Below are 9,619 nucleotides of genomic sequence, written 5' to 3' on the forward strand. Positions count from 1 at the left end.
ATGAAATCAAAACATCCATTTTTAAGTAGTTTATACACACAAACAGCATATTTTAGTACAGAGGTAGACAGGGCTGGCTCCAGGCACCAGCATTCCAAGCAGGTGCTTGGGGCGGCAATCTGCAAGGGGCGGCAGTCCGTGTGTTTTTGCTGCCCCAAGCAGCGCGTCGAATTGCCACCGCGGACAGCGGGGGCAGTCCATGTGCCATTAGGGTGGCACACGCATTTCCGTGGCGGCGGTAATTCGGAGGCAGCTTCTATGTTCAGCTGCTCGCGGCGGCAATTCAGCGGCGTCAGTCTTCCGGTTGAAGACAGAAGCTGCCGCCGAATTGCCGCCGCCGCGGAAATGCGCATGCCACCCTAACGGCACACAGACTGCCCCGCCATCTGGGACGGCAATTCGGCGCGATGCTTGGGACGGCAAAAACAGTAGAGCCGGCCCTGGAGGTAGAGAATAAATTAATGCTGAGTTTTAAATGGTTTCCTCTGAGAGTGAGTCTGCCAAGAAGGTACTTCTTTCTGCTCCTGCAATGGTAATCCCTGATGTTTCATTTTCTAAAGGCAGTACTTGTGGGTATGAAATAATAGCATGGTTATCTAATGACTTATCTAAAGATATAGGTGGTTGGTATAACAATACATCCACAATCCCCAGGTGTTCTGATCTATCCATATCTTCTTGATTATAATACTGATGATTTTTCTAAATGTGACATGGGAACATTGGTGTGAGCTGGGGAAAAACTTAACCAAAGTTTGGAATTATATTTTTCAACAATTGGAGCCACTTCAAAGCTGAGTTAATAATAAGTGCTCTTACTGGTGAGAAATGCATCCTTACAAACCCCAGGTTATATATACACCTTGCATTCTGGTCCAGCAGATGATCATACAAAGTTAAATATTAGAACAGCAAAATAACAAAAGGAAAGATGGTCTTGTGATTAAAGCACTGAACTAGGATTTAGATTTGGATTATAGTCCCAGTTCTTCCCTAGTTTTCTTGCATGACCTTGATTGATTCCCCCATCTGTAAATTGAAGCTGATTATATTCCCCTGCCTTACGGTTGTGTTTTGAAGTGCTCTCATATTATAGAAATGGGCACCATGGAAAAGTCTAAACATAAAGCTGAAAATTATCCACTCAAGAAAAATGAAATCTGTGACAGATATGTATTCTGGTGCAGAATGCAGCAATGGAAATACATGTGATTCATATGTGACTGATCTAAGCCTGAAAGTCTAATCCTACCTCTTAGAATATTTAATCTTCACTGTGTTTCAGGAGCATAATATAGTTGGAATATAGGACAAAAAAAGTAAGGGAACAATTTAAGAGCATCAGAGTTTACAGTAAAGGATTTTGTTAAGATCTGTCAAGCTAGTGATCTAACTCAAATGCAAATAAAACCTTTGAAGGAAAACTGGTCATAGCACTAGACATAATTTCAGACAATGGTTGGTGTAACAGAACAAGAACAAGAAGAGAGCTTTTTCTAATGTATGGGGTGAGTTAGATGGGGACAATCATGATGAGGCAACAGTTACAGTGTGCTCAGAAGCGTAAGTCCAAGCATTGTCCAGCGTATAGAAAGCAATGTGAGTAAAGCAAAGGCAAAAATTTTTTTGCTAAGATATACTTAACAAAATAAATAAATAAAACCAAAGGCACTGGAGATGTACGGGTGATCCGAGAAAATGACAGTTAGAATCTATGTTCATTGATTCAGTGAATTGCATGTAGCCAGAGAGAGTCGATAATGAAAAGGGCAAAGGGAAATGTTACTAGTTAATACAGTTCAGCTGGGAGTTCAAAAATGAGATTGGTTCCTCTACAAGATCCCATTCCTCCACTCATTGAAATCAGTGGGCTTTTTGGATCAGGCCTCAAGTAAATGGCATAATACTGCCCTTAGAGCAGGCTACAAAGGATTATGATTTATTATTTTATTGAAGCAAACTTTACGTCAAATTGCCAACTTAAGGGAGCTCAGGCAAATAGTTATAAGAAGTTATTTATGGTCAGATTTTTTCTTATCTCCTGGAAGTTTGCTATTGTAGTTAGGCTTACTTTAATAATAAAAATATAATCTGCGTATCTTGCCTTAAGGGTAGTTTTGTGTCATTTACTTGTAGAGGAATTAGCCTCATTCTGAGGCTCCCTACTGAGGTATATTAACTGATAACATTTCCCTCTGCACCTTTTTAAAGACACTGTGGCTATGTTGGGGTTACTATGCCTGCCTGAGCCAGAGTTCTTCCATGTTTAAACTCTGTCCTTCCATGTTTAACTCTGATCGACCTTAACAACCAAGGACAGGAATTGTTAGCAATTACGACCTTGCTCATTTCAGGTACCAAACAATAATGATGAGGTTTGCATGTTTCTAGCTGGGGAAGGGATAATAAACTAAGGGTAAACAGGACCAAATAACTGTTTAGAGAGAAGTTACTAACAAGCTAGATTTATAGCCCTAGAATGATTTAGTTGCTTAAATGTATAAACATGCCTTTGGTAGAGAGGGGAGGGGGAGAGAGGGGGGGCTTAGTTGTAAAATGTATAAAGAAGAGAGAAACTGTTTTTGCTGGGGTGCTCGATTTGAGACTTGCCTGTCTCCTTGCACCACTTTGAGATCTCAAATAAACTTTGATTGTTTCTCCACCCCGGTATGTTTATTGGCCTGAAGCACTCCGGGCAACGAACCTCACTGTTGTTGTCCTCGGGCCCCTGTGCCGGCAACAGCTATGTACAGTTCACTGAACCAATGAACATAGCTTCCTCTCTCCTCGGATCACATGCACATCTCCGGTGCCTCTGGTTTGATTTTTTGTAAAGCACTTCTTAGGAAAATGGTTTGTTTTTACAAGCAGCAGAATTAAAAGTCCATAATGAGATCAATATGTTGCAATGAAAGGGGTGTGCTACCTGCAAGTACAGCACAAAGGTAATGTACAGTCTCTGCTTTTCATTGTGATATCAGAAGAAAAGGAACTGCTATTGGAAGATCTGGCATAAGAACAACAGAGATTAGTCAAATGTGTCTGTACAAAAAAAGCTATTAATTAATACACTTTCTTAGAGCAAATGGGGGGGAATGCACATCAAAGAAAGGAAACCAGAGATCTAATTCAGATAACAGCATGAGTCCCACATATCTTTACTGAATTTGATATACAGTACTACCATTTATTTACAAAATGAGATGTAAAGACAAAACACAATCTGGAATTCATTTGCTCCACACAGAGCTCCAGTCCTGTGGTGAGAGGTCTTGTGCAAACAGTTGGATCAACTGGTAAGATTAAATATCAATAGACCAATAAAGGAGCCCACAGATTGGGTTAATTTACAGTGATCTTTGTTAAAAAGAAAAATGGTATTTAGGCATGGACCTAGAGGAATTAGATATGCTCCTGTGTTTCTCAATGCAAGTATTCAAAGCAAACATTAACCAGGGAAATTGTTAAACCCCCAAGGGGAAGGAGATAGTGAAATGGCTGGAGTATGTGTTGTCTCAAAGCTGAGTTCCTCATATGGGTTTTGGAAAATATAGCTAAGCAAGGACAATGACAAATAATATACGTCTAATCCATCATTTGGCCACTATTACTCTCAGAATATTCCCTTTGGCATAGGCTCATCACCAAAGATATTTTATAAAGTGATATAATAACATGTGATGCAGTGAAAAGGAAGGTGATGCAAGAGTACAAAGGCTCTGGAGAGGATTCAGCAGTATGGGCTGAAGCTAAATAAAGAAAACTGACAGTTTTCAATAACTGAAATCACTTTCTCACAGCTTAAGCTGACCACGGAAGGAGAGGCAAAACACAAAGGCATGCAGCCAATAGTTGTACATTGTGACTAGCAGTTAAAGTAGAGTGACAAAAGGGGGAGCGCCCATCCCCAACCACCAAAGAGCAGGGAAGCTATAGGTGAGTAATACTTATTCAAGCCAGGGAGAGGCAGGCAATGCAGTTCTCTCTTGCTACTTTTAGTTTCTCCCTCTCACTTTCCCTCTGATCAGCAGCATCATTTCAGAAAAAAATCGGCAAGGGGAGAGCAAAGTTGTGTCAGCATCCCCACTTCCACCTCCCAGCTGAGGTCAAAGCTACTTGTGGGGAATGTTAATCGGTCAGTTCCATCTGGAGGCAAGTGGTGAGGTGGTGGGCTGCTCCCAAGGAGTAGGAGGGTTGTCTCCCTGATGGCTGACTCAGGGCCCAGCTCACTCCGCGCTCAGCTCTGGCCCAGGCCGCTGCCACTGCTGTGCCTGCTTGCTGCCTGGCTGGCGGGGAGAGGGGGACAGTGCTGTCAATGTGGCAATTAGGAGCCCCAGTCCACCCCAGAGCAGCCCCAACAGGACCAGGGGAGACACCACATCACTGGCTGGCGAAGAACTATGAAAAGTCCGGAGAAAGGGGACAAACCAAGGTCTTGGAGGAAAACTGCCCCATTGCAAATGACACCCCTGATTATTGCACAATAATACATGCGCTGTTATGTTTTGTTCCTCCAGCCTATCTCATTCAAAAAGACAACAGATGCTCAAAATTAGGTAATTCTGTCTCATCATTTTAGAACCCACAGGTCTTGTCTGTGATCAGCGCCTGCTCCGGCATTTCTGCCGCCCCAAGCAAAAAAAAAGCCGCGATCAGCGGCAGGTCCTTCGCTCCTAGAGGGAGTGAGGGACCTGCCGCCCCCGAATTGCCGCAGGTGCCGCCCCTCTCCCTTGGCCGCCCCAACCACCTGCTTGTTAAGCTGGTGCCTGGAGCCGGCCCTGTCTGTGATCATGTTTAAGCACAATTTTTAAAACAATAAAGTCAGATGAAATGCGTTCACAATTGACTGGCCAGTGTAGAGAAGGACAAGTCACATCCAGCATCTTGTTAGCTAGTTGAAGGTAAAATATTTCCACCGTCCCTATTCCCACTAGAGGTCACCCAAAACTAAGTGCCAGGGTGCTAGCCCTTGTCTATACTGGCCAGTCACGATCACATCTGTTAAGTTGACTGTTGAAAACTGAGACCCAAATTCACTCCAAATTGTCCACTGAAGTCAATGCACTTACACCTGCAGAGAGTTTGGTCCTGAGTTTAAATCGGATTATATTGCCCAGTGAAGACAAGGCCCCCTTGAACCCAGAGACTGTGTGACCGCTTTCCAGCTGAAGCTTTTCATCTTGGATAGATCAAAACAAAAGGGGACAGTATACTCGCTTGAGCTACATGTGTTCTTATCTTCCATTAACATGCAGCAAGGATGGAATTACATATGAATTATAGTGCTTGTACTTAGCTTCTAAATTCTTACGTGCTGGTAGAGTACACATATGACAAACCACTAAATACTAGTAAACATACTGGATTTACATCTGCACGCCAATAAAACTTTGATGTAGTCATCCTTAGCATAAACTGCCATCTCTTCCCCAACCCTATACCTACTAACAATATAAAGGAAATGATGGCTCACATTCAGACTGTACTGTGTCCTCTCTTCACTGTACTGCTTATGGAAAGTGTCTCGAATGTGGAACAGCTGGCAAGGAGGGGCTCACCCCAGCGTAAGAGGATCCTCCAAGGATGTACCGTTAGCAGGGTTGCCCCATGCCACCTATCCCTATTCCAGCCACAGGGTGTGATGTGGCTAGAGTGTCCTCATTTTCTGTGAGTCCCTGGCTACGGTACTGGCCCTCTTGGGGCTATTGGCAGCCAACAAACATAAGAGCAAATCGCAGATTTTTCTAATTTATACTGAGCAATCAGACCAATCTGCAGGTTTTTCTGACTTACACCATGGGACCAGCCCAGGATCTGGAAAGCTCAAAATTGGCTTAAAGGCACTTTTTTCCTGGCTGGTGATGTGTATTGGCTCAAGCATTGCTGTTTATTGGTTGGGGATCTCTGCTGGTTTAAATAATCACAGGCAAACTGAATACATGGCCATAATGGGTGGGATTTTCAAAAGAGCCTAAGGGATTTGGGAGCACAAGTCCCATTGAAAGTAGATGAGATGTGTTTCTAAATCACTTAGGCAGTCTTGAAGAGCTCACCCAATTTCACTATTTCCCAGTTTTGTAATCCAATCAGCAAACTGCCCAAGGCCTGCTGGAAACAGTCCCTTCTGAAAGATTTCTGCAGAATAGCTGGAAGAGTGTAGTGAAGCTTGCACTGCCATGGCTCTTGTTCTTCCACGTCTCTGAATAAATGAAGGATTTCAATCTCCAGGGCTACCAATTAGGTGCATGGGCACATGTATATGCACATATGCAAACAGTCCCCAGCTCCTCACATGGTGCAGCACATTTGCTCTGCTGTCCCAGAAAGCAGACAAAGTGAAACTATTGATTAAAGTTACTACATAATCCAGTGGGAATTTAGCCTGAGCTTGGACTGAGTAAAGGTTTCAGAAGTGGTTTAGCCCAAGAGTTCTCAACCTTTTTCTTTCTGAGCTTCCCCTCCCTTCTTCCCCCCCCCCCCCCCTGCCTCCGCCCCAACATGCTATAAAAACTCCATGGCCCATTTGTGCCACAACAACTGTTTTTCTGTATGTAAAACTAGGGCCAGCATTAGGGGGTAGCAAGCAGGTCATGGTAGCAGGTAGCAGGGGGCCATGCGAAGCTAAGCTGCTCAGGCTTCAGCTTCAGCCCCAGGTGGCGGGACTTGGAGCCCTGGGCTTCAGTCCCAGGTGGTAGGGATTTGTCTTTCTGCCCAAGGCCCCAGCAGTCTAATGCCAGCCTGCTTGGCAGACCCCCTGAAACCTGCTTGCGGTCCACCAGTGGGCCCTGGACCCCTGGTTAAGAACCATTGGTCTAGCCCGTCCTGCAGCACATAAAGTTCTATGTAACTCTTATAAACAACTTTTAAAGGCACATATACTATTAAAATATAGAGTCAGGTACTGGCTGGAAAATTGTTCTGTTACCATTTGTACTAAGACATTATTCCTTAACATATTTTGTTCCTTGCACACTTCCCCTGCCCCAAACGCTCATGAAAAACATCTGTTTCGTTTATTGCCTAACATCCATCAGCGATTTTACAATACATTGATTACCACCAGGAAGATGCCTGTACTTTAATTAACATACAAGATATATTGTGTACAGATACAGACTGATAATGCTCATCTCCTCTAAGTATATTAAAATTGTGGATTTTGCCATCTTATCATGTTCAGTCATTTTATTAGCAGTAACTTGTGGAAAACTACTGTATAATGCTAGTCTCTTATAAGATTATATCTTGACTTTACTTCATTTTTCATTGATTTATTATTGTGAGATAAGATGGGTTTCATGAATATGGTTTTTCATATACACAAAAAAGTTGCTAAACTGTAATGAACATTGTCCTGAGACAATTTAGAGAGCAAAACTTATAAATATGTGAATCTGGGAAAAATATGTAGGTTGATTTGGATTGTATTGCTCCTTCAGCATCTGTTTTTAGTGAGTTGAAAACATGTATGGGTCAAAATACCCTATATAATTTTTAAAAGCATATATAGGTTATATATTGTCAAAATGATGGCTTTCTAAATTTACTTAGTAAATAGTGCTCCCTGCAGTTCATTTCCAAGCTGTGCAAGATTGGAGATTCAAGGCATTAGTTGACTTATCTCTAATACTTCATAGACTAAATAGAGGCATTGTGCCAAAAATATATCATTCCAGGCAAACTCACACAGCTCTGATGTTGCTTTGTGTTGCAGACTGACAGTCTAGATGTTTCCCAGGCTGTGATCAGCACTGAGAAAAGGGTTTGTGTGAAAATTGGACTCAAAAAGGGAAGGCATGAGCTAGTTACACATGAGGGGAAAGCAAAGCTAATTAGAGTATCTATAACAATATGACATGGAAAACTGCAGCATATAATTTTCTGTACTAATGTAGTAGTAATAATACTATGCATTAATATAGTGCCTCTTATCCAAGGATTTCATTCTGTAAACATTAATTGTTTATTCCTGTAAGATTGGTATGGGATATATATTATTGACCTGATTTTTAAGGTCTAAATGCCAGTTGTTTCTTAATTATGCTTTTATTATATTAAGGACTTAAAAATATCAATGCATTTTATTATGTTTACTTTTCTAATAAACCTTACATTCATTATAAAGAGGGTCTTCTACATCAATTTCTAGCATGTATTTTTTCCCCTTAAGTTTTCCCTGTCTACTGGACAAAGTTTGCCAAACATTGCACAATGTCCATTGAACACAGAGCTTATAACCTTCATGGAGACTTGATAGTTCCTGATGCACTATTAGAATGAACCCAGCAAAATAAGAAAAAAATGAAAAGACATGTAGGGATGGGGAAATGGTTTGGGGAGACCTCCTCTTGATGCCATACCATGATATTAGAATCAGCAGAAGCACTCAAGCTGAGGACCCAATGGTATATGTGACAGGGGTCTACTAGCAGGGTGTTCTCTGAGGGGAGCCTACAGCTTTAAAATTCACTCCTTGCCTTGATCCAAAATAACCTGAATCTGATGACCTCCAGGGTACGTTGCAAAGCTCATCTGTTTCCTAGGCATTTGAAGGGGAGGGATTGTAAAGGTGAGTAACAGTGTGAGGGGAAGGTGAATTTGAGCTTTTATGTTACCTGTTTTGATGGGGTACAAGTGAATTATACTCATCTGTACTGCTGCTGTGTAGTTATGTTTGGGTACTAATTTTGTTGTATTTTAAAGCTAAGTCAAGGGTGCCTATAACTTATGGATAGGTGATCTTTTTTAGGATATGAATAAATCAAACCAAATAAATAAGATGAGAACCAATCCAAATGTTCAGCCAAAGCTTGAATATGAATTAATTATGACATCTGAAAATTCCATTAACTTATTTTACACTCTCAACTCCTGTCTATTATCTAATTTCAAAAAGGATCAGAAATAGAAGTAGGGAAATACATGGGGACATGACCTCTGTTGTGCAGGAGGTCAGACATGAGGTTCACAGTGGTCCCTTGTGGCATTAAAACCTATTCTTTCCATTTCCATAGTATCTCTAAGATTTCAGACCACTTTATAAGCATTAATCAATCAAAACTTAGAACACCTTTGTGCCATTTTAGAGATGGGTAAGACTTTCTGAAACTGATGTGTAAAGAAACTTAAGCCCAGGGTTACAAAATGAGTTAAGAAATCCTGACTCCCAGGACTCTGCTCTGAAAGCGTTAGACATAAGAATGGCCATACTGGATCCGACCAAAGTGGCCAAAAGCTAGGTTCTTCAGAGGGCATGAACAGAACAGGTAATCATTAAGTGATCCATTCCTTGTCACCCATTCCCAGCTTCTGGCAAACAGAGGCTAGGGACACCATTCCTGCTCATCTTGGCTAATAGCCGTTGGTGGACCTATCCTCCAGGAACTTATCTAGTTCTTTTTTGAACCCTGTTATAGTCTTGGCCTTCACAACATCATCTGACAAAGAGTTCCACAAGTTGACGGTGTGTTGTATGAAGAAACACTTCCTTTTGTTTGTTTTAAAGATGCGGCCTATTAAAGACAAAGACAGTACTTCCTCCCCCTATTAGAAGATCTGTAATTAATATAGCTGCTCAGTGCTGTGGTACACCAATCCTCTTAAGGTATGGTGTGGCATG

This window comes from Chrysemys picta, chromosome 6 (genome assembly GCF_011386835.1).
Source record: "Chrysemys picta bellii isolate R12L10 chromosome 6, ASM1138683v2, whole genome shotgun sequence".
Taxonomy (NCBI): domain Eukaryota; kingdom Metazoa; phylum Chordata; order Testudines; family Emydidae; genus Chrysemys; species Chrysemys picta.